Source organism: Chlamydotis macqueenii, chromosome 1 (assembly GCF_036417535.1).
Source record: "Chlamydotis macqueenii isolate bChlMac1 chromosome 1, bChlMac1.mat, whole genome shotgun sequence".
NCBI lineage: Eukaryota > Metazoa > Chordata > Aves > Otidiformes > Otididae > Chlamydotis > Chlamydotis macqueenii.
The window spans coordinates 30,115,615-30,141,358 of NC_141556.1; the positions used below are offsets into that span (position 1 = coordinate 30,115,615).

Consider the following 25,744-nt stretch of genomic DNA (forward strand, 5'->3'; position numbering starts at 1 on the left):
GCACTGATTATGCATAGTTACTTTTGGCTTAAAGGAAGAGTGGTGAAGATGTATGTGTTATGGGACTCAAGAAATTTAAATACTGTTAGTAATATATGCTCAAGTCTACGGAAAGTTTAATTAAAATCCAAACATACTTACCATTATTGTTAGTCTTGTGATTGAAACACAATAGCTGATCTACATACTGCAGTGTTATGCCTGCACCAAAAGTTTCAAAGTACCTCTTGGTCTTCTTTGCCAAACTAAAAATAATATATCTACTAACTCTTGTGTTCATAATATTTTACTTTCACTTCTCTCACCTGGATAGTGATTGACTGCTGTAGTCCAGAAATATTCCTTCTCAACTGCAAAATAAATGTATTCCATGTTCTGTTAATTGTAAGTACTTATGGTAACAGCAAAATGTATTTAACCTCATTCCTACAATCTGCTATTCTTCTGGTAGACAAATCTGTCCTTTACTCAGTGGTGGTTTGGCACTCAGGGTGAGATGTGAATGAGTCTATGACTAAAGATGAGGTTACTTGGATTCAGAATATTCAATTCAGCCAACTTGTGTGACTCAAAGTTGCAACGGGTAAGTCTGAACTGACAGATGCCAAATTTGCATTTCATTTAATGTTTATGTATTTTCCTGAAGGTATTTTTGGTAGCATGTAAATAAAAGAGTCAAGATGTTTCTGGCTAAGTACATTCAGAACTGTTAAGCTGCTGGCATACAGCATAGTGTCTCAACACATACTCATGTATTAATAGATAATCTTTTGTGAGAGGTCTTCCACGTAGTTGGCTAAGAACTTAAAATAAAAACAATAGAGTATGTTTTATGCATTGAAGTTTTTAGCAAAGATTAAAAGAAGTGTAATATCTGCCAAAAATATCTGGGATCAGTATCTTAGTGCAGACTAGTGGGGGTGTAGCAGGAGAGGGATAAAGCCTCACCGACGCTAAGCCATCACAGTACACACAGTACACACTGTCATCAGACAACCTTGGGAGATTTTCCATTAAAAAAAAAAGCCCTGTGTATTGTCTTCAGATGAGCTAGAAATTTACAGGCAGGATCTCATGAGTCTTGGGATAAAAGTGATTCAGTTTCATGTTGCTCGAGTGTGAACAAATATCACTTGCCTATGCAGGCTTATCTTCCTAAAAATTTCATAAAAAGGCCTGGATGTAATACACAATTTAGCCAGAATGAGAGTATCATCAACACACACTTCAGATTTTCTCTGAATGAATGCTAGTTTAGTTGAACTGAAGCTGTGTGTTAATTTACAGTTTTATTAATTTACAAGCTCTGTGTTAATTTACAATTTAGCCAACTTTGTTAACACATTATATAGCTATGTAGAATTTTACTATTTTAGAAAAAAATGCATAAAATTAAACTATTTTAATGAAATGATGCTATTTTAAGCTAGGTCTCCACTGATGTAGATTAATACAGACCTGGAAATTCAGTTACATCACAAAGATGCTCAGATTTACAGTAGGTGAAACTTGATTTGTCATTTTATTTTTACAGTATCTGTCTAAAGAAAATATTTAAAAAAAAAAACACCTTAGCCCTTAGTTACTCAGATAGTAGTTCATAACCAATGGGTTTATAACTGAGGGGAATAGAATTTCAACCAGCCTGTAAAGAGGAGGTGATGCTGATTATAGGTGATGCTGATTATTTGTGATTTAAGGCCTGAAATTTTCCTGGTGGTATTGTCTTTCTTCACTAATTTAAGCAGGCTTTTGCATTTGTTATTTTTAAAAATGCTTTTTTTTTGTGTGTGTGTGTATTTATATTAGAAATAGTACAAGTACCTGTTGGACTTGAAACATTTACAGGCTATTTAATTTAATGTCCTTGGCATAAAAGGAACTCTCAAAAATTAAACTGAAGCAGTAGTGTCTTCTGTTAAAAGAATATGCATTAAAAAAAAAAAAACAGATCAGCTTTGTTTCTTTAAGCTTTTCAAAATCTTTGCACATTATAAACTAAATAACACTATAACACTAAAACATCTGTCTTCATGGAAACCACCTTTGTAGATGTATTAGTACAAGTTGCATATTAAGTTGAAGCTGCTTGCCTGGCTTTTGAAAACACTACTCTTCTGCAGGTATCAAGCCGTCTTTCTGTTGACAATTGATTCTCTGAAGGCTGTATAATTTCCTATTTTGAGCAATTTTTACTATAATAGAAATTCCCATCATTTTTCACTTTTCTGCTTTGAATTACAACAATATTTTATTCTAGGAAAAGGCTTCCAGAAGTAAGAAAAAAGTAATGGGTTTCTAACAAACAAGTTCATTCTTGGTCAAGAGTTTTGAACCCCTGAAGCCATTTAATCATCAAAACCCTTAAAAAAGTTAATTTGATAATTAGTTCAAAATTTAGTAGTGGTAGAGGATTTAGCAATAGTACAGTCTTCATATAAATATTTTGAAGTTGTGCAAAAGTAATTGAAGAATCATAGTAATTTCTGCAAACACAAAGCCAAAAATACTTCTGTAGTTTCTGAATTCATTAAAAAGAGGACATCAGAATTTATTTATGTTGTAAATGTTATTTCACAGTTCAATCAGTTGTCTTGCTGTGTAATAAAAGACCCTGAAATTAAAATGACCCCTCTTTGCAGAGTGTAACTGTAGGATTCCTTTTACTATGAGGCTGCCTTGATTTGATCTTACTCTTACTGAAACAGAAAATGATATCCAACTAATGCATCTGAAGTGGGTTTTTATATCATCCAAGGCTCTCTTGTGAAATTAATGGCTTCTGCTTTTGGCCTCAATTACATCTTATGATTCTCCAATTTCTTATGGTTTTCCTTTTCTTTCCTCTATGATTTTTCCATATCCTCCTGGTGATATTCTAAAGCAATCTAAGCACATGCATCTGATACAGCACATATTTACAAAACAAAATAGACTCACCCAGATTTGAAAATGTCAGGAATGTGATTAATGCTCTGTGCTGTGTGTAGTAATTGAGGATATCTTAGTTGTTTAAAGCAACTAACAGCTTGATCAAGAAAATTAACTTCCAGGAGAACAGTGTAAGGACTGCAAAATGTTAATTTAATTTTTCTATGTTAAAAAAATAGTTTTCACTCTGACTCAATCTAGACAACAGTGTTATTAGCTGAAAGCTAAATATCTGCTTCCTACCTGTAAGTACTTATTAATGTTCCCTTTCATTTAGTCTACATGCATACTTTTTCTACCACAAAACACCGTGTCACACAAGTAAACTTTAGAAATAGATGTTTCTTTCTTTCTAATTGCAAAACCCACACAGTGTATTTCTTATTTGAGGGTAATAAAAGTAATGGATAATGCAGACTGCTCATTTATATAGATTTTAAATTAATCATGAGTTTATTTTTACTTGTTATTCTTTTAAAAAATATGAAAACTGTTTCTTCTGATTTAAAATTTATTGTTTTCAATATTTTTTTTTAAATTGAGGGACTATATTTATAGTGTAATTTTGTTCACTAAGCAAACAAAAATTTTGCAGCTACCAACATGATAGATCTCTGATTATGACATTGTAACATAAAACATTTTATATTTAAGAATTCTCAGCAAATCTTACATGTGCAGCGTTCATGTTTGTAGCTTGTTCCTGAGGAGACAGAGCTCTTGTCCTGGAGTTAGAGTCCTCAAGCTTTCTTGTTCCGTCAGATTTCAGAATCAGCTCTGAACACTTGTGTTTAGTTGTGTGTATTTACCTCTAAAGCCTTTTGTCTCATGTCTTCTCCCAGCAGTATTTTTAATTTTTTACTCTGAAGAGTAAAAAGAAGTAGAGATTTAGACCTATACTCGGAGTACTATTTATTCAGTGGATCCTATGATCCTGCGTATCTTAAGATTGATCTCATTTGGTCTTGACTATGTCAGTTGTGTTATCATCACTAATTTGTATATGAACAACCTGCGATAAAGAACCAAGAAGGAACAGTGAAGAGAAATGATGGTAAAAATCAAATAGTGGATCGGAATTATTGCTCCATAAAGAATTTTTCTGCTTAGACTATGGATTTGAGTGAGAGAAATATTTTTTTGTTTGTTTCATTATAGCATCTACTGGGTTCTGATGAGAAGAAATGTAACCATGGGTTAGATTAATCTGGTTCAGTTCAGTTGACAGCTTCTGTAATAGCAAAGATGTTTCTTGTGAACAGATGCTCCTCACTGAAGCTTTAAAATGGCTCAGCTCTTCTTCATTGCCTTATTATTGATTTGGACACTGATCTATTGTTAATAAAGTTTGTTTGTAGCCTACTATGTAAAGCAAAAAAAGATAAGTCTCCTCAGATATTCACACTTGAATCTCAACTGCACTTCCCACTCAAGTCTCACTTTCAAATTTACCAATGGCCTTTCTATCCCTAACCTTCCTTTCTTAGGAAGTTGAATGATCGCAAAGATTGTCAAGACAGTCATGATTCTAGCCCACATCTTCAGATCAAATTGACCAGTGTTGAGAGAGTTGAGCTTTCTTTTGTCTTTGGTAGAAACTGAGTTGGCCATTTGCTTGCGATTGACTGTTTTAGTGACAACTGGTAGAAAAGGTTATTACATACTTGGTCCCTTTCTCAGCACACTCTGTGTCGATAGCCTTTCCTCTCTATTGAACGGCAGGTCAATATTTTCTTTGTATTTCTCTCACTGCTAGTGTATTTACAGGGGTTTTTTTTTCTTATTATTCTTGTTACTGCTTTTTCTTGTTTGTATTCCATAATGTGTGTTGGCCTTTCTTATTTTACCACTATATGTTCTTTTCTACTTGTCCTATTTCATTCTTGTTTAAGATAAATGAAAGCTCTGATTTAGTGCCGTTCCAGCCTTTCTCTCCTTTAGAAAAAGTTACTCTTTGACTCTATCTCCTTAACATATTTTCCTGTCTTTCCACTGATTCATCCAAATTTGTTTGCCTTCTTGAAGTTCATTGTTTTATTTTACTGTTTATCTCTCCTCTTCTAATAGGATGTGGATTATATAAATTAAACATCAGTTTCACCCTAATTGTCTTTCACCTACTGTCGCATTCTCAACCAGCTTGTTCCTTGGGGTTAATATCCCGTCTGGAGGAGCCCTTCTTCGTATTCCTTTTTCTAGCTCTTTTTCAACTACAGATATAAAATATAGGTAATAGTACTTAATCTTTAAAAATATATAATATTTTTGAAAAGTCAACAATGATTTTGAAGACTTTGCTTGCCATTATGCGTTTTCCTGTGTTCCTTTCCTAATGTCTTTCCTGTTAGCATGTGGACTTTCCACCAAACCTTTTGCTTTTCTTGGTTTGGCTAGCTGCTGTCTGGCAAAAATCTTCATCCACTTCATCACACCAGTGTCTATGTTAATTTCTTTTTTTAAATTTTTGTTATCATGACTCGTTCAAAGTGTATTGCTATATCCTGAGAGTAGGCCGATATAGTTTCCTATCAAGGATTTTCCTAATTAGGGATTTATTGCCATTGAAAATGACAACAGTTAACAGCCTTAGCAGCAGTGGTGGTAACAACAGCTGTCAGGTGTGTGCTAGATCATGAATCCTATTTTATGAAACTCTGGCCAGCATAACTGTGTTTAGAAACTGCCAGAAATGCTATTTCAAGAATTTTGATGGTTGTGGAAAAGTTATTTTCTTTGACATATATAACATATTTTATAGAGGTCTCACTAGCAGATAAGCACTTCTTTCTAGTGCCTCTCAGGAGCATACTTTAATGTTGAAATCAGTAGACACTTCTCTGAAAATTCTCTGTACTAAGCAATACTCTAGTAGCAGTGAAAATGAGCTACTTCCACCCTCTAATTTGAATGTGAAGGTAATGTGCCTGTTATCCCGTCCGCTGATTAACACTAAAGTTGGGATATCACAGTACTGTTGTATTTGGTGATAGTGCATGTTTCTATTCTGTATTCCAGTAACATGTCTCAACTCTTAGGTGTGATGAGAAAGACAGAGTTTTTCATTGTTTTTGGCGTTATTGCCAAGGTTACTGATTTCTGTGGGTATTGCTTCTTCTCTGTCCGCCGGGAACCAGGAAAAAGTGTGTCAAGTGCTCATTTCACATGGGCCACTAGACAGCCATCAGATGTCCTGGGCAAATCTACATTCCTCTTTTCAGTAGCAGTTTCATACCTATTTAAACATTTATAGTTTGTGCCTGTACCATTAGCTAGTGGTTGGTTTTCAAACATGATAGAAACCTTTTAGCTTGCACTGTGAATTACTGATGATGCTATGAGAAATGAAAGTAGTGAGTTTTATTAGCAGTGTCCCTCATGTGCCTTTAACCAACAACTCTGATGTCTGCGTATTCAAGCAGTGGATCATTGCATAAAATAAGAATGATCTGAGCCTGGTGCCAGGCTGTGACCTAGAAGCTGAAGAGCACAGTATGCCATTATCTTCCCCTGGAGCTATATAGTCCTGCTCAGGAGTTTACGTTGACATTTGTCCTGTCTCTATAGATTAAGCAGTTTGCTGTTTCCTGCAGTCTCACCATCAGAGAGTAATGTGCTCTGTGTTTTTTCTTCCTTGCCTTCAACCTTTATTGCTATCTAGTAATGTAATAATAATTTATTTACAATGTATTTCCTCATGTGCTTTGTACATTCTCATAATATAAACACAATTGAAAATACACTTTAAATGATTGATGTTGCAGTACAAATAGAAAAATTAAGTGGTTTTGGTCTCTAAAAGTAATGAAGTAGCTGATTTAATACAGTGCAAGTCTTTAGTGTGATCATATTGTGTGGTAAGCCTTATGGTATATAAAAAAAATCAAATACATTATAAATATATAAACTTGAAACTATCATGGGTGTTCTAATGTGAAAATAAAGGCACTTAAATCTAGTTTATTTCCATGACAAATAATCTTCATATGCGTGCAAAATCATAATTTCAAAACGGTAGTCTTATCTGTGAATTCAGGTGTTTTCACAATATGTTTAACACTTCTATTTTAGAGGTATATTGCCTGAATAGCTGAAGGCATTATTATTTGAATATTGACATTTATGGTGTCTGGTTTTTTCACACCATGTGTTCATTGTATGTGGACTCTCTTTCAAACATGTTACTGAATTAAAAAAAAAAAGTTGGGCTAGACCTTGAAAGTCTCAGGTAAGATAATTTAAACTTTTCTACATAGTCCCCTTTGAAATGTTGAAATTTGCCAAAATGTCGTGCACATATCAATGACTTTCAGTTCATAACCTCAGTCACTTCCTGATCTAAAGTTGTAATGTGATATCTTTGTAACATCATACCCTAGTTTTTGTGTTTAGTTTCTGCATTATCTCTTGCTGAATGTATTTTACATATAATTCTTTCCTGGTTAAATGGGTACAGAAGAAACAGTCTTCAGATCCACAGAGTATGTATAGGATGGGGAAGAAAGGGAGACAAATGCTTTTTTTCCCAAGTCGATTGCTATTTCAGTTGAACCTGAGATTCTTCATGAAGGTCTTCATTAGCTATAATAAGAGTCTTTAAGCATCCCACCTGTTCTTTCTCAGGTCAAGAGAAAAACACATGAAAAGCTTTGATTTTCCTCCATCCTTCCCTGCCTCAACCTCAAGTTATTTTTTACTGAGTCAGACTATTGTCATTGACTTCCCATTTTAGATCATTCTTTTTCTTTCATGTTGGACATACCTTTTACAATCTTTCTTTGCACAGCTTTTGCTACAGCAGTGTGTCAAATAACAGGTGCAGTTCAGAGGTAAAGAAAAAAAATCTAAATTGAAAAAAAGAAAGAATTATATTACTGATACAGATGATCTTACAATCTTTAAAAAGGAAAAAAAAACTGAGGAAGATTTCCTGAGAGAATGAGATATATGTGGCAAATTTGAGATTAAGTATTTAATGCTTTTTTTCCCTTTGGAAGAGCCTCAGAGTCAGTAGTTACAGCAATGCTTGCAGAAAACTGTAGATGCATTTTGAAATGCTCTCTTTGCATGAGGATTTTGTGGTTAATTACTGGTGTTGGTTTATTTGTGTATTCTTTAGAGGGTAATTATTAAGCAGATTCAAAGGTGATGACAGCTGCGATGCCTCTGTATTGATGGCCACAGCTAGTGTGTGAAATTTGCAGACTAAATATGTCCTAAAATATTGTGACAGTTTGCTTGCTGTACTATTACTTGCTGCTAGTGTTTTTTATTGCAGAACTGTATGCAAAGTAGGGAGTAACTAGAAAGCAACTGTTATAACAGTAACAATAAGACATGTATTATAGCTGGCAAAGTATTTTTTCATGTTTACAAGATGTACTTCAAGAGTTGCATTCACTAATTTATTATCAAATAATATTAAAACATTAATTATTTTTTCCTTCAGGAGTGTTTGTACAATTGTGCAGGAACGAAGATTAGAGAGTGGATAGGAGATTAGAGAGTAGTTGTTCAGAATACTTCCATCAGCTTTCTAGCTACTTGTCACACATTTTGTCAAAGTTTTTAAATTCCTGACCTTTCAAATTTTTTAACTTTAAATTTCATTAGCTATTAAAGCAGATGCCTTTAACTGTTCTATTGACTGTAGATCTCTCTGTACTTTTCCTATTTGTTGTAGGTCTGTTATTTGAACTGACACTGTTAATCTTAATGTAATCTAAATAAGCATTCTCAATGCTTTCAAAAAAGCTGATTCATTTAATTCATTTCATATTGGGATAAAAAAATAAGACTGATAAAATCAAAAGTTGCATTTGAAAATCTTTGCAATTCTAGTATGTGAAATTGCAATCTCATATTTGGGATTTTGTCATTTGGTAGCAGTGCAAGTACTTACTATTTCTTTTATCTGCCTAGGTATTTAAAGTCTGATGAAGGAAAAAGGGGCATAAATGTTCTGTTCTTCACCTTTTGTTCTGAATTTGCTTCTTGTTCTTGGTCAGTGGAAGAAGAATGCCCATGACCTTATCATTGCAGTAGTAATATACCTCTATAGTGTGCACAAAATTGTCCTCTTTGACTAGGAATCCCAGTCGGCCACCTTTCTTCCACTACCTTTTAGTGACTGAAAGTTTTGTCTCTCTGAGACAACCTGTATGAAATTTTCCTTATAAAAGTCTGAGACTCAAGTGGTCTAATTAAAAACAGAATTTATTAACAGCACAGAAGCTGTTCAAGATTAGAAGAAATGAAATGTTTTGCATAGCATATCTAGCCTGACACTCTGTGAAGCTCGTCTAGATAGATGTCCCTGGAGTTTAGCTACAGTGAATAAAAATACCTTACATTTATAGAAAGTATTTTTTCTTTTTCTTCTCCGACTTTCTTTTCAGACAGTTTAGTTGCAGAATTTTTTCCTTTCATGGGACTCAGGCTTTCTTTTTCTTCTCTATATCCCACTCCTTTACATTTGTGACCTTTTCTATTGCTATTAATTTTCAAATTATTATATCAAGTCACTGTTAATATATTTTTGCCTTCCAAAGATAAGTCATCTCATTCCTAATAACGGAATTCAACATCCTTTAGAGACTCTTGTTCAAAGTAATTAAACAACAGATAGGAGTTGGCGTCTGGTCATGTCTGCAATCTGGGTTGTCTGCAAAGCCCACCTATGTCTCTGACAACGGAATGGTCTTGATCATTGAGTGAGGGAATGGTTTCGTAGAGACAACTGTTGATCAAACCCTTGCTTCTAAATAATGTATTTTTGATTACGTTATTCACTGTTGCCAATAGGACTCATTTTCTTTGCCAGTAAGATGTCACTGAAAATAACATGTTCATAAGAGTTGTTGTTATTTCATGCATTCCGGAAGTGAGTTAAAGACATTCAGATATAGTGGGATGTTACGGGACCTTTCAATATTTTTTCTGTTTTCCTGTTTCTACCACAATGGCTTCAGGAAGAATATGGAACGATGTTATTTCACTAAAAGCCATAGTAGAATAACGAACTCTATGAAACTGGAGAATAGGATATGAAATGTTTTCTTCAAATTCACTTCAAAATATCATTCTTCCTGGCTTTGAGGAGAAACATTCAAGCTGGGTGTTCACAGAACATATGCCCAAAATGATTTTTCCTTGTCTCAGGGCTATTTCTTCAAGGAAGGAATTATTATTCTTAAACCACAGATCTCAGGACTTACTAAGAAAACCAAAAGCATAATACAATTTCTATCTTGAAAAATTAGTCCAGTTTTAATAAAATTAAAAGAAAATAAGGAAACAGAAATACCATAATGGCAGTATTGGTGTTGTATTTCTGATTGAGATTAGTATCTTTGAGTCATGTGTCATATTTAGAGCAAGATATTGTCTCTTTGCCCTCCTTCACATACCACAGTTAAATATGTTTAGCATTTACTTACAGTATGTACAGCTTAACCTAATAGTTCATAATTGGTGAAGTCATCTCAATGGCATGGAATAAAACAGTGTGGAATCCACATTTATAAACACTTCTGCATCTACCCTGACTTTGTGTACTGTACTTCTCGATCTGAGGTGAACAGGAACCGAGGCGGCAGCAGCCATGGTCTCAAGAGTGAGCAAAGAAGATGATGTTGGAGAGATTCAGATTATTGCCATCTTTCTCAAGTGAATCTACAAAAAGTTAAGGACCATTCACTTAACTTGTAGGTATCCAGCTGACTGAGCTCTGGGCTGTAATTAAGGTATTCCTAGGCAGAAGTAGAGATACAGTCTGTTCAAACCGTATTTTCAATATTTTTCTCTATATAAACATGTTTGGCTGATATTAGAACTGAGCCTTTCCAAAAACAGCTGAATGGAAAGTCAAACATTCATGATATTGAAGCTCTGATTGTTGTCAGAGTACTTAAAAAAAAAAAAAAATCCATGGTTCTTTCTCTTCCAGTAAAGACTTTATAATGGCTTTTTATCTGTCTTTTATTAGATGCATGGTTGTTGTAATCGCCTCACCAAGCACTGAGATGCACCTAAGCCTTGTTTTACTGAACTTATTTTATGTCTTAAAGTATATTTTGTGTTGAAATTTCTTAGCTATTTATATGTAAATAAGTAAGTTTTCTGTAATTGCTACTAGAATAGCCTGCTTTCAGCCCAGTAATCTCATCTAAGTTGCACATTTTTTTCTTCCTTATTCACTCATGGCATTTGAGGGCAAACAGTTTGATCCATCTGTCAACACTACTTTCCTGTGTAATAATAAAGAAGAAAAGAAACTTTGTTTTAAGAATTAAATACAGGTATTTTTTAATAGCATACAGTGTTAGACATGGCACAGCAGAAAATAAGCTTTTAAATGCAAAGAAAAAAAGGATTAAAATTGTTTGCTTCAAATGGGCAGAGGAAGAGGAAAGAAAGGTAATTGGGATTTATTTGAGATGAGAGACCAAGAACAGTATATTGAACATCAGACAGATAAATAACTTTGGAATGTAATATTTTTTGTATTTAGCTCATGAAGGCATATCTTTCACCACAGAACTAATTCAAAGCTATTCAGAATAAGTGGGGAGCTTTCACCCACTTTGATGGAGTTAAATCAAACCTATGTAAAGGATATCTGTGCTGCTACAAACAGAAAGTCCAGTTATATCCAGAGAATGCCTACATTGCATGGGAAGAAATTTCTCTTTAAGGCTGTCCCTCAAAAAGAAATGACAATGATCTAAATTACATTGGTGTTGAAATCAATGTGGTTAGATCAGTGCAAGTTTTTCCATGTATGAATTTGAATCTATTGCAAGTGATCTATAGCAAATAAGTTTACAATATGTTCAGTTGCCTAATTTGTGTGATTTGTATAGATACTGCAATGTGATTTTGTATGTACAGTTGGGAATTTATGGACAAATCAGTTATATTCCTCTGGGAAGATCATTGGGTGTAGAAGGCCGAAAAAATATTTTTGAGAGGGTAGATGGAGGAAAGATCAGTGTAACAAGAAAACAATTTCAGGTCTCAGAATAGGCATAAAAGTAGACCAGTTAAGGAGACCTGTGTTTCCAGGTGTTACCAAGCGAAGAGACATTTTATTGAGTCATTTCAAGTTACTTTATTGGTCATGTCTAAGAACTCTCTTTTAGAACTCTTAGTGGATTTGGTGCCTTTCAGTGTTCTAAGAGGAGTTATTCGTAAATACTTTGTGTATATGCTATAACAGGGTGGAAATAATGTGTTATTGCTAATAGCAGAGCTTTACTTACATTTTGAAAAGTGGGAAAGTTGAGTTTTTCCCAGAATATATTGAGAGTATTCTTTGATGAAAAAACACAGGAAAGAATGGGAAATTTTTGGAGAAATGATTGCCTGAATGTTGATTGCAAGGATGATACCTTGTGCTGGTGTATGTAGATTCATGATTGTTTATATTAACCTGTTACAAGCTTGTATCTTAGGCGTTGCGTGTTGTCTATACAGCCTGTTAAGGCGCAATGCAGGTTCCTGCAGAGGGTAATTCAGAGCTTCTAAAGCAGATATTGAAGAGTCTGACAGTGAGATAGTATCTCTGAAGGTCTAGATGTCACATATCAAAAAGTGATACAAAATGTCTCATTTGATGTTCATTGTCATTCATGTAGTTTTCATGAACTCTTACATATTTCAGTGAATGTTCATGTAGTGTGGTCAGTGGAGAAGTGTGAAGTATTCATGAATATACATGCATATTTAATAACTACTCCCAATGGTATCTTCCTGTCCTGGTAATTGATGTTTCACATTCCAGCTCCTGTACTTGCGAAACAAATTGTGTCAGATTCAGCAGTCAGAGAGACTGCACAAAAGGTAGTACTGGAGGCTGGATGGATGCTTGGCGTTTCAAACACCGAAACATGCACACTGCTTTCTGAATAGTACACAGCCAAAATTTCATTAGACTTTTATCCATGTGAGACATTTTTCTATTCTGTCATCAATCTGGTAACTACCTTCTGTTCTTTCTCCCGCGAAAGCCTTCCTAGCTAGATCCTGTGGAGTAGCTGTTTTGTGCCAAACACCTGTACAATCTGGCCTTTAAGCTAGTTTAATCAGTCCAAGCACACTTCTTTCAGGTCAAGAAGTTATTTTCCCAGGGTATGAAGCCAACTTGTTGCCCTGACATTGTCACTATTTTTGATCTAATGAGGAAGCAGTGTCCTGAAGACAACTAGAAAGTGCTCTATGACACCAATTTTGACTTTGAGTACTCTTGTAATATAAAATAAATTAAAGCTGCCTTCAAGCATAGGCAAATTAAGAGAATATGAAAATAATTTTGTGCATTTCAGTTTCCTCACATTGTAGCCTACCCTTTCCAGAAGAAAGTAAGCAAATAACTGAGTTTACATACAAATTATTGTGGTGAGACTGTTAGAAGAATCTATCAAAATCACTTGTCTCAAAGATGCTTCACTGTAGTAGCAGTTTGCATGCAACTATTTACCAATAGAAACTTGAAAACATTATTCTGACTAGGAAAAATTTGTTCATTATAGCAACAGTTAGAGCTATTTTCTGTAATTACTTATCCTCCAACAATGTTTAGCTTCCAAAGAGACAGTTGCAATGCTTGATAAACCTTAAAGAGAAGTGACAACATGGCTTCAAATGGTACCTTGGAGAAAAATCTGCAAGAACATGGCTTCGGAACATAGATCAGAAATATTTTGCTTTTTGTTCACTATGTTGCCTAAGATGGCTACAAAAAAAAGTACAAAATTCTGCTGATTGTATTAAATGCTTGGAAATTTTAAGCATGAACATGTATTTAAAGAAATATCAGAAGCACGATTCCACATTAAACACTTGATATTCAATGATTTTTTTTTTTTCTCTATCAAGTCTGTGCATGAGAGAGAGAGAGAAATGAGACTAATATTTTTTCTTTTGCATGATGTGCTCATTTACTAGTACAAATCCTTTTTCTCTACAGAAGCACATATGGCAGAAGGAAGCAAAATAAATCTGATTCCTCTTTGTAGAATGGAACAGGATGTGGAAAGCTTATGTTAGAGTATAAGAGGACTGCAGCCTTTCACATTAGGGACATGTGCTTGAAGGGCATCCTTCTGTACTACCGTGCAGACGAGTTATCAGGGCTCTGTGACTGCACTGGGCAGCAGCCAAGGCTGCTGCTGCTGTCAGGGACTCCAGCCACCTCCCAGCAAGTGCTTGGAGTGAGTGAAGGTTCTGCACCCCACACAGGGCTCCTTTGTCAGACTAATCTTCTTCAAATCAATACTTAGTTCATTCTGTGTTTTCAGAGATTATTTAAAAAAAAATTGTCCTCAGATACTTTATGCAGGGAAAAAAAAAAAAATCCATTCTTGAGATAAGACCCAATGCCTCCCAGGAATATATTTTCATGGGTGAATTCTGAATCCCATCGTAGTAGAGAATTTTGATGGAAACTCAGAACAGAGTTTAGTGTGCAGTTGTAACATGTTATCTGAGCTGAATAGTACGTACAATGCAGAACTTTAAATTTAAGTGCCAGGTAAATAGGAAGCAGGAACATTTATTACTCTTGAACTTCCTGGCCTTAAGCTGGTGTGTACTTAGGATGATATTTTTAGCACTTTATTTTAATATATAATTATTTGGCTCTGGGTGAACAGAAAAGAGTGATTCAAATTCAAAAATACTGAATTGTGTAAAATAACTGCCATTCACTGACTATAATTGTCTTTGGTCAAGGACCTTTCAAGGTAGTTTGACTCAAATTCAAAGCACACAGTTGTTGATTAAATATCATCTTTTAGTCATAGAGAGAAGGAGGTTTATGGTTCTTGTTATGAGGTTGTCCTGCCTTTTTTTTTTCTTTTCATTTTTCTTGCCCATGTTGTCATTATAAGACCAGAGCACTTGCTATAGCAGAGCAGTTATAATAACATAGGAAAAGAAATTCAATCATGTTTGCATGTAAACTGCAGAACTGACATGCTTTATTTTGACTAGTTGCTTCCGTGCTGTTTTCCAGGCATTGATAACATACTTCTATGTATTATCAGAACTGCCACAGCTGAGGATGTTGTGGATTAAACTTTACTACAGTACAGTAATAGTATGAGATTGCTCTTTCAGTGCACTGAAATAAATGTTTTCATTACTGCCTTAAAATAAATGCATTTGGTTCCTTGAAGGTTACAATGCAAGCAAACCCACAAAACTATCTTTAGAAGCCTTCACTGCATGGAAATATTTTCTTCCTCTTCCCAGTGAAATATTGTTACCCTTTCATTTGCCACAGTTTCTATCCTATGCCGGCCTTAATGCCAATAAGTGCAAGTTTTCTCAGGGCCAAAAATCACCCTTCAACATTGTTTTCTTGCTGAAGACTCAATTTACTGTTTGCATAGTTGCAATCTGTTCTACTTTCAGCACGATGTGCTGCTTAGTCAAATCTTGTTCTTAAAGTGGAGTCATGGGGACTGTCTCTAATTGTGAAACAGAGGCACACATCCCAGCCACGTCCCCATTCTGTTTTAGACATGTCCTAATTTCCCTGGAAAGGAAATCGGGATGCCTGTGCCAGAGGGGACATCTGCGTGTCACCAGCTGTAGATGAGCAGGAGACCAGAACTCCAGGACCATTTCAGAGGGCACCTCTCCTTCTCTAGACCTTGTGGTCAAGAGCTGTCAGTCTTGATCAGAATACCAGAAGGCATAATGAGCACGCCAAATATGCCTCTGTCTGTGTCTGATAATAAACCAGATAATAATAAACCCTCCAAATACTGAAGAGAAGAAAAATGCATATGGATCTACTTCTGTAGTGCAGGCTGAAAAGATTTTTTTTCCCTGCCTGATTTTAGGAAAAAAGAAAGCAAATTCATATGCTCAAAAGTGCCCTCGATTCCTTCTTCCAGCATTGTCTGGAATTCTGTATTGGAGTAGGCATAGGTACTCTGTCTGAGGCAGAAAGCATTTTCCCAGTAGTATCTTTAAATAAAAGGCAATCTGTCCTTTTTCTGCTTCGGTGGCACTAAAAAAATTTGGTTTTGCAGTGTCCACAAGAAGTGTGTGTGTGTGTGTGTGTGTTTGTGTCTATGTTGAGGCAGTGGTGGTACTAATAATTCTTCAGTTTTGCTTTCATAGCTTTCATAGTCGAATCATCCTAGTTTCTTCTGAGACTAGAAGCCCTTCAAGCAAGGAAAAGCCTTTGTTCTCTGTGTCGAACAGTTTATAGTGTATTGACAAAAGTTACAAATAAGGACTAACTGTACATTATACAAAACAAATGGATTGTGGGAGTAATTTCATTTTACATAGGCAATACAGGAGCGACTAATTGGATGTGCACCATTCAAATAGAGAAAATATAGAAAGGACGTATCAGAATAAAGGGAGTTGAATTATTTTCTCTTTAGAATAATACTAAAGGAGTAAACATGTATAGATAGTTTAGAGATAACAAAATGATAAACAGCAGAAGTAATAGAAACCAAATCTTAATAATTTATTTTAAAGCTCTCTGGTGAATAAGATATCTTCTATTTTAGTCCAATGAAGTCTGATATGTCTTGGGAACACTACAATTAAAATAAAACAAAATATTCAGTCACCAACTGTAATTATAAATTATTATTAAGATTTTAAAATTTAACTCTTATTCATAACTATGATGAAAGGAGAAAAACTTACCAATTTTGGCCTTGTGAGATTTGAAGTTAGTTGTCATCTCTTGTTTGGCTCAACACTTGCATGAGCTGGTCTTCATGAATCATCAGCTTTTCAGCTGGTAGTCTGTTTATGTGTCTGCAGCAAATTTATTTTCTTTTGTCTTTCTTTCTTTTTTCTTTCTTTCTTTTTTCTTTTTTCTTTTTTTTTCTTTTTTCTTTTTTCTTTTTTCTTTTTCTTGCTTGTCTTTTTTCTTTTTTTTATCTTTTTCTTTTATCTTTATTTTTTCTTTTTATTTTCCTTTTTTTCTTTTAAAAATTGTTTTTCTTTTTTAATTTTTCTTTTTTTTTTCTCTCCCTTTTCCTCTCCCTTGCCTTATCATGTGAGACTCTCAAAGCATCTTTACGCTTCGAGCATTGTGTATTTTCTTTTACATGCAAGCTGTTCACTGTAGACTTCAAGATCTGGTAAGAGGTTTACATAAGCCTGAGATGCTTCTGCTTTCATATATGTTTGCCACTTCCCAAGAAAAACACACGGAGACTCTGAAATGCTGTAGTCATTATCTCTGTATATGTATATTTCTTAAAATTAATGTAATGTATGCATATATATAATGTAATACAGCATCCATGCATTTACTGAACACTTTTAGTAACAGTGGGGTGTATGTCTCAGCTCATTCTGTGGTTTTTGCACAGCACAGCTTAAAGCTGCCTAAAGAAGGAAGCTCAGAATTCACCTAGGCCAGACATATCTTCCAGAGATCTGAGACCAGTATAATTTCTCCCTTTCTTTTAGCAAAGGAATTCTGTTAAAGGCTGACCAGAGAGCACCAGTATGCTGCTTTTTTTTTTTTTTTTTTTTGGCTAATTGGCATCTAAAGGCCCACTTTGAAATCTCAGAAGGCTGTAAAAGCAGAAAGGTTGATCCCTTATATCTGAGAGCTAGTTGGATCCATGACTTCCTGAATGTTTAGAGAAAAGGCGAATGTGACAGAGAACCATTGTTTTAAATATAGCTAGATATTGAGTCTCTCATGTCAAATAAAAAGTCCTGCAAGTCCTCTACAATATATGTTTATAAATAGATAAATCATTCTGGAAACAACTCAAATGCTGTCACCGCTGGAATATGTTATTTCTAACTTAATACTTTATTTCCTAAAACTTTAGGAAGAGTAGTTAATGTGGATGCATCAAGTTTTTTTATTGCCCTTTCTTTAAAATCTAGGAAAATATAAATACACTTAAATGACGTGATTTTATTTTTATCTTACTTAGGCATTCACTTAGAAATGCAGAAGCAGTTATCTCCAGAACATAGCTTAGTGTTCCTCATTAGTATTGTGAATATAACTAATAGAACTGAGCAAGTGAAATAAATTGACATTTCAAAAACTGTTCAATGGACCGCGGATTTACTAGTCTTTTGTTTGCAGCAATTTTGATCAAACCTGGATCTGACAAGTGTAAAAATAAATTAAATCTATAAGTGGGAAAGATTGTCTGTTATTTTGTATTCTGATGCAAAGTAATCTTGTAGTAATTGTATTCACTTTCATATGTTGAGGTTGGCTAGCCTTTCAATCTGTTGTAATAGTCTAGTTGAAAGAGGCAACTCAGATGTGCACTTTAAGTATCTATACATGCATTTTTTCTTAATTTCTGTGTGTATGTAAATGTAATATTTGTAAAAGAATATTGATGTCACTGGAGGCTGTATTTCTCTATTCACAGCATCTCTAACACTGGATTGTGTGTATGTTGGCCATGATCATCCCTGAGAGCAGTTTCATTTTTACAAGTACTTTATTGGTAGCCTCTCTGATAAAGCAAAGAACACCAAATACTGCTTTATTATATGAACTTCTCATAGAGGAACTGTAGGTGTAAATACCAACTTTACTCCCTTATACTATCAGTAGACATTTTTCAGTTAGTAATAACTTGTCAAAGTGACCATAACAGCAGACATTGTGTCCATGTGTCATCCCATGTGTCATCCCACTGTCGTGAGATTCAAGTTTTTGTAACCCTTGTTATGACTGTGACTGGAGAATAAAATCACTGTAAGTCTTGCATGTCACATTCATTTGTGATAGACTGAATTATAATAGCTGACCTACTGTAGCACTAGTTATTTTTTATATGTGGCCCCATACAACATGTGCTGCATTTTCCTAGTCCTGGAAATAAAATGGTGTTAATCATGGCATATACTGTAGAAAAAGAGCAAGGATGTAATCAAGAGGTGTCTGGACTAGAGTTGAAGCTGGTGAAAAAAAACCATGCTGACAAGTGTGGACATATCACTAGGTGGCATTGATTAAAATAAACAATCTGTGTTGCGAGATGGATGTCTGCATATATTGCATTTGTATAATTCATGTCCATTTCCTTCAGATTGAAAACTAAACTGGCAGATGATGAAATATGGATGTTTCAGCATAAATATTGAAAAGTAACAACTTCAATATCCAGTCAAATCATACTGAAGATAATATCAGTAAAAACAAACTGTTAACATCAAGATCATTTTTGTGTAGAAATTACCGCTGTAAACCTCCTAAAAAGCACTATTTTAAACAATGATTTTACTGGTTTCTTTTTGTAGGGCCATATTAATCATAAAAGCTTACTTGCCAAGAAACAAGTAGGAATCATGACTTCCCTTCTAAGCTCCCAGGGATGCTCTCACGTATTTAAAAATGACTGCTTGGGAGAGGAAATGTTCAATAACGAAAGTAGTGAATTAACAATCTGTTTTCACAATATATGTTACTATATACTATTTTTTTTCCTTTTTTTCAAAGTCGGGACCAGAAGAGCACCACTGTTGTCACGCACCATATGTTTTTCATTTTTTCTTTAGTTGGAGGGAAAAACATGAAAAGTTTGATGGAAATTATTACGGAGTTACGTTACATTGCCGTTTGCTCAAAAGCACATGACATTAGTACTACAGTTGCAGTTCTACGTTCAGCTGTATAGTGCTTGTGCTGCTGGTGAGTGTTCATTCTCAGAAGAGATTGATTTCACTGGGCAGACAAGTATAATTGCTCATCAACATTGATACAGGTTTTGCAGTTTGCCAATGTGATCAGATTACAGGAAGATACTGCAGCTACCTCTGACTTGCAGTATGTTAGTCTACCGTATCATAAATCAGCAGTGTCTAAAAATATGTGGGAAGTGTACAGTGGTGACTCAGGAGTGACAGTTGTATCTAGTTCATTATTTGTGTGTTTGCTACGTGAGATGCCAGCTGTATAAAACTCGCCTCCACTTCTTAGAATGGAATATTTCAGCTGATTTTCACTTATCTAAGAATCCAGCAGATGAACTACTATTTGATGAAATAACTGGATATTCTTCCTTAAGTTCCTGTCTGAATAGAGCACTTAGGGAAGCTGCAATTGTACTCATCAAATAACATAGTATCTGCATTTCCAAGGAAGTGATGAGAATGAACGCAATTTGTTACTATCACAAAGTGTGTTGATCACTAACGTACTGGCATTTCTAGAGCAATAGTACAAAGTTCTCTCCCCATACATTTGGAAAAAGTAGGCTAAAATAGAACTTTTACTTCATAAAAAGATGTCTCCAGCTATCTTCTGCATCAACATTGTATACTTTTAAAAAAGTCTCAAGTCTTATCCTGTAAATGGTTAGTCTTTTTTTTTTTTTGCCTTTTCATATTTGAGTTCTCTTCTTTGGGAACGATCATTGCATTTGCTTAATCCCAGGCTAAGCTTATTCATGATAAGTTTATGGTCATCAGTCCTGTGTCAACATTTTTTATCTTCACAGTATTTAAACAGACCAATAAATACTTCTTTCCACTTTTTGCTTCAATTTCTGCCCCCCAGTATATATAGAGAAATATCATATGGTCTTCTGTCTTTGCTTTGTCAGACAAACAAAATTCTGTTAGACATTTTTGTGAAATAGAGTGACTTTTGGTCTCACAATTACCTCTCCTTGTTGTGTGTTCTGAATTGCCTCAGAATGGGTGACTGGATCTGTATGTGGTGTCAAAGTGATGCTTTCTGTTCTTACTGCAAATAGGTTACAGAGGTCTGTTTCACAGCTGCATCATGGTGATGCTTTGCAGTCACCCTGACAGACAATTATGCCACATATTATTCTTCTTCTATTTTGTACTTTTGGGATGTACGTTCATCCTGCATAGGGGTGAAAGTAAGTTTTTAGTTTCTTTGCTATGTTTTGTAGGATAAAACTGTAAACATGTGCAATTTATAAACTGTAATAAAAAAGCCTGTGCATCTTTAAACAAACTGGTGGTTACTGGTGAGTTTTTAAAACCATCAGTTTTTATAATTCATATAATATTATTAAGGACATCTTTTTTTTTTTTCACAGCAGTGAACTTTTAACAGTAGTACTTTTTCTATTGAGAAATTCTTAAGAGCATACCAGTAAGATTTCTTGTTCTGTTGAAAGAGACTGTTAATAAACTAAGGAATGGTAATCATATGATTTTGTGGCAGGCTTTTGTTTTTATGTGAATTGAGATATTTTATGCTATGCTGGATCTAGCCTTCCTAAAAAAATAAATATATTTCCTGTCTCTTTTTACCACTTACATCTGTGGAAAATGTATTGAATATTCATCCGCAGAAGCTAGAGACATGATGGTATGGTTAAATCTGTAACTGTCCAATTAGAGGTAAATTGCTAGTCAGCCTATGGCTACATTGATTTAATGAGGGGCATGATAATATAGAAATTTTATTTCTTCATTTCCTATACAAATGAAAGAATATTTTTAAAAAATAAATTTTGCCTTAAAGTGGTGACACAGTGCACGAACAAAGTTTAGGACTTATTTTTAATTTCTCTTCAGTGCCTGTTGCAGTGCTCACAAACCACATAATTTTCAATTTGCGCTGAGTCCTTTATCTACATAAATTAGATTTTCCTTAAGTTATTTCTGCTATTTGCCTAACTTTCACAAACAATGATACTTACCTTCTAAGGTTCACTTGGACCCTGTTAGACTCTTAAGTAACTCCAACAAGGATACCGAGATATATCGTGGTCACATGTGTCCTGGAACCCATAACACTCATCTTGCAATTGGCTAGCTTGGTGATTTCCTGCTTTTTAAAAATGTAAAAGCCTTTTACAATTTTCTGATGAAGTGTAGACCCTAGAATAGTGTTTCTGGTCTATTGAAAATAGGCCTGCATTTCACCATCACTTTGCACAGACTCCTTAAAACAGATGGCAGCACACACTCCTCTCCATCTCCCCATCTGTTCCCCCACCCCTGTCACGGCCCCAGTTAAACCCCGAGGATTCACAAATGACTTACATGTATTGTGTCTGTCTTTAAAAGGTTTAATCTGTTATTTTTAGTTTCTGAGGTCCATGTGTAAGAGAGACCTGCTGCAGGAAGGACCCCATCCAGTACTTCAGAAGTTTCTGTCTCTTGGAATATCTGGTTGGTTTTAGGGAGGGAAAATCTTATTTCAAGGAGTTCAAATTGAATCAGTGTGCAATGACCAGGACCACAAAATCCAGCAGTTTTTCCTCCTGCTGTCCAGCCACATGCTTTTAATAGTACATACATGCTAAACTGAATACGTGTAGTTCTTTTGGGAACCTATAAAATGTAGACCGATAACTTGCTTGATGCGATACAACAGAGGCGGTAGAGATATGATCTAAGTGACAAATTAGGAGAATCATTTTTGTAGCAGCATTATGAGTGGGTATGAGTGGAACAAGATTGCATTTGCTAGGGGCAGAGAAACTGATGTTGCAGCAAATGAGACTTGTGATGCTGAGTGTGCAGCTGGGAGTTTTAAAAGTGTGAATTTCCAGAGATAACAGTAATAAGGAAGAGAAAAAAACCATCTCTTAAAAGGAGGAGAAGATTTTTGAAGAAGAGAGAGACCCAAACTTTATCCTATTTTAAAGTGAAGAAGGTAATGTAAGGGCCATAATGTAAGGATCATAACCTTGTGCTGAAGCAAGTGAACAGGACACAGCAACAGAATAATTGGAGAAGGAACAGTGTTTTGAGAAGATGAAGTCTGATGAACTTTTTCAGGTGCAGTGGGGGACTTGGAGAAGAGCTGAAGTGTGTCAGCAAGGAAATGACAAATATATGATGAGGTTAGGGAGAAGATTCAAGGCCTGGTTGGATGAGGCTCTGAGCAACCTGATCTAGTCAAAGATGTCCCTGCTCCTTGCAGGGAGGTTGGACTAGATGACCTTTGAAGGTCCATTCCAACCCTAACCATTCTATCATTCTATGGTTCTAAGATGATTAATTAACAGAGAAATTAAAGCAAAACCATGAGAATATGTAAAAAGAATAATTGAAGAAGGAGCTAATAGTAAACAGTTGAACATAACTACATGGCAGAGATAGAGAGGAAAAGAAGGGAAGTCACTGTTTGCTGCACAGTTCTAGAAGGAGAGATAAGGGAGGAAAGAGCTGACTTGAAGGAGGAGAAACTCAACAGATCTTCCTTACAGTCTATTTCACAAAGGGAGGCCTCTATAAGCTAAGGCAAGTAAGGAGGTCATATCACACTGAAAGGTCCAGGTACCCGGAATGGGCAACAATTTGGAAAGAATGAGGTATATAGAGACTTTGGATAGCTGTCAGCTGGCACAACCACACCAGAGGTATTATCAAGAGTAGAGTTATGGTATCAGGAAAATGTTTGGAGCAGAAAGGCATATTTGGAGGACATATTACTGGAGTTTGAAGGAGACTAAGATATCCAGCTGTATTCTGAAAGAAGATTAAGAGAATGGATCAGGATGAAGAGATTTAGAAAAGTGGTGGAAACTATGGACATATGAAGGTATTTTAGGGGGAAATGGGATGAGTGGGAAGAAAGAAGAGAGCAAAGTGAGAGTGGGAGAAAGTGAGAGCAAAGTCAACCTCAGCAAAGGAGTGTGATGAGTGCTATTGCTGAGTGGCTATATTTTCTGTGCTTTACCAATAAATCTGTAGATTTTTAGGAGTTTCCAGAAAGCAGGGATATTTCATCACATTTTCATACATGATTGAATGTAATAATCTAAGGTATGAAAAACATGTACATCGAGAGCTATGCATTGATTGGTTTTACTTATGTTAGCCTTTTCCACTGCCCCATGAAAACTCTTGAAATGCAGTAACCATTGCCTTTATTTTGAGCTCTGTAAATAAGTTGTTTTTAATAAAGACAGTAGATGTTACTTTTAACTAGTTTGGGCAAATTCATTAAGAAGTAAAGTCCTGAATAATGTTTTCCAAAACTGAAAATATAGTTCACTTCATTTCACAAAAACCTGCTTGTGATATTCCTCATTGTATGATTGCATTTTTACTTCAGTCAGTATTGTGTTCTTCTTTTGTATTCATTCATGACACCTTTACAAAACCCTGCAAGAGCAAGACCCATGACATCTTTGTGTGTCAAAATATTTATGAATGCCACCATCTTTCAATTTTCATCTTTTTAAAAAATACATATCCTGAGAAAGATGTAACAATCAGGGTATGGTGGAGAATAAGATAGAAGATTCTCCTCCGTTGTCATTTTGTTAGCAGTACAAGCAGAATAATTTAATTCTGGTCAACAGAAAGGTAGGCATTTAAGTGGAATGTGAGTTTTCTATTGAACTATGTAAACAAATGTGGGGGTTTTTTTGTGTTATAAATCAGTGTAATCTAACTTCTGGCCCATCTCTGACAGAGATTCAAATGGGCACTCAGGATAGCTCTTAGCCTCTGGCATGTAAAAGACAGTTAGCTATATCCACATGAGACATCTCATCATTCAGATACGAAGTTAGAATGGAAGAGTTAGACAAGAAGATTTTAGATACTGGAATAAAATGCAATTTCTATGTAAATAAGTAGACTGAATACTTAGTAACATGTGAAGCCAAACTGATTGAACCCAAATGAGATGTGACCAACTCAATTTCTTTAATTAATCATTAATTAACAAAAATTAATTAAATCTGTAATAATCTCTACATGACAGTCAGTTATACTTAGCAAATGTTAAAAACAAAATTTTGTTATAGATAAATATATTTTAGTACATTTGGACTCTCTTTATGAAAGCTACAGGCTAAAGAGTACTGCTAGAGTCACTTTGAAACTGTGTGATTTCCACTTCCGAGTGCCCTGTCATTTGACAGTTCTATTGTATGAAATGTGTGGTATTAAACAATTCTGTATCAGAATTGGAGTAGGCAAATGCTGCCATTGTGAAATGATATATTTACTTATTGTGGTGAGCAGTTCAGGTACTAAATGCAATTGTAATAGCTAATATGGAGGGATGGTATTAATGATGAAAATCACTAGAGAATCACAAATGGAAGAAAAAATAATAAATGAGGAAAGCAAGATGAAAAGAGTCACGATAATTCTTCCTTTACAAAACTGTAATAATGATAAATGCTGAGTCTCAAGACAAGCAGATTTTTATTGTTGGAAATGCTTATGACAGAACAAGTTTGGACAACATCTTTGTTCCCTTGAACATCACAATATTACAAGTATGGTCTGTCTGATTTTCTAATTAAAACGATAGTGCTTTGAAATGAAAAATCTAATGCTTTTTTTGATTTTTTTTTCAGTATATATCAAGTTTCTGCTTGCAAGTATTTACTGATGTAGCATTTAATAATGTCCCATCCACAATATCTGTATCCAATAATGGCTTGCAAGAAGGGCAGAAAAGTTCAAAACTGTGGGATTTAATCTATGTATTAACTGAATTCTGCAAGAGTTAATGATTTTTAGCTTTGTTAATTTCAACAGGTTTGTTTTATTCTTATCACCTTTTAAACCCATATAATAACTTCCTTTGATGAAGATCTGAATTCACTGTTATGCTAATTGTTTTCCACATGTTTTGTTAACCTTTTTAGATAGCTCAAAACACTTACGGAGCTGGTATTTAGGACTTAAGCTTTTCTTCTTCTTTAGCAAGGAAAAGAAATGAAGATGCTGAGAAAGGGAAGGGGAAGTACAGTAGTTATATGTAATTACTTGATAAAATTAATTTAAATTGTGTGGAAGTTAATCTTTGAGTCATCACTGGCTTGTTTTGGTTAAGATGTTGGTGCTGTGCATAGATACTGCCATTTCGTTTTTTTCACTTATTTTC

The 25,744-nt window shown here is 34.9% G+C and overlaps 2 protein-coding genes across 2 annotated transcripts in view; one reads left to right on the forward strand and one right to left on the reverse strand.

Moving 5' to 3' along the window:
* Positions 1-16,657, reverse strand: part of LRRN3 (leucine rich repeat neuronal 3) — an 81,613-nt gene extending 64,956 nt beyond the window's left edge. Inside the window, exon 1 of the mRNA XM_086747782.1 lies at positions 16,609-16,657. The gene's annotated coding sequence lies outside the window, so the exon portion shown is untranslated. The remainder of the gene's footprint in view (positions 1-16,608) is intronic.
* The window catches only part of IMMP2L (inner mitochondrial membrane peptidase subunit 2), a 488,259-nt gene that overhangs the window by 273,040 nt on the left and 189,475 nt on the right, over positions 1-25,744 (forward strand). The gene's annotated exons all lie outside the window — the stretch shown is intronic.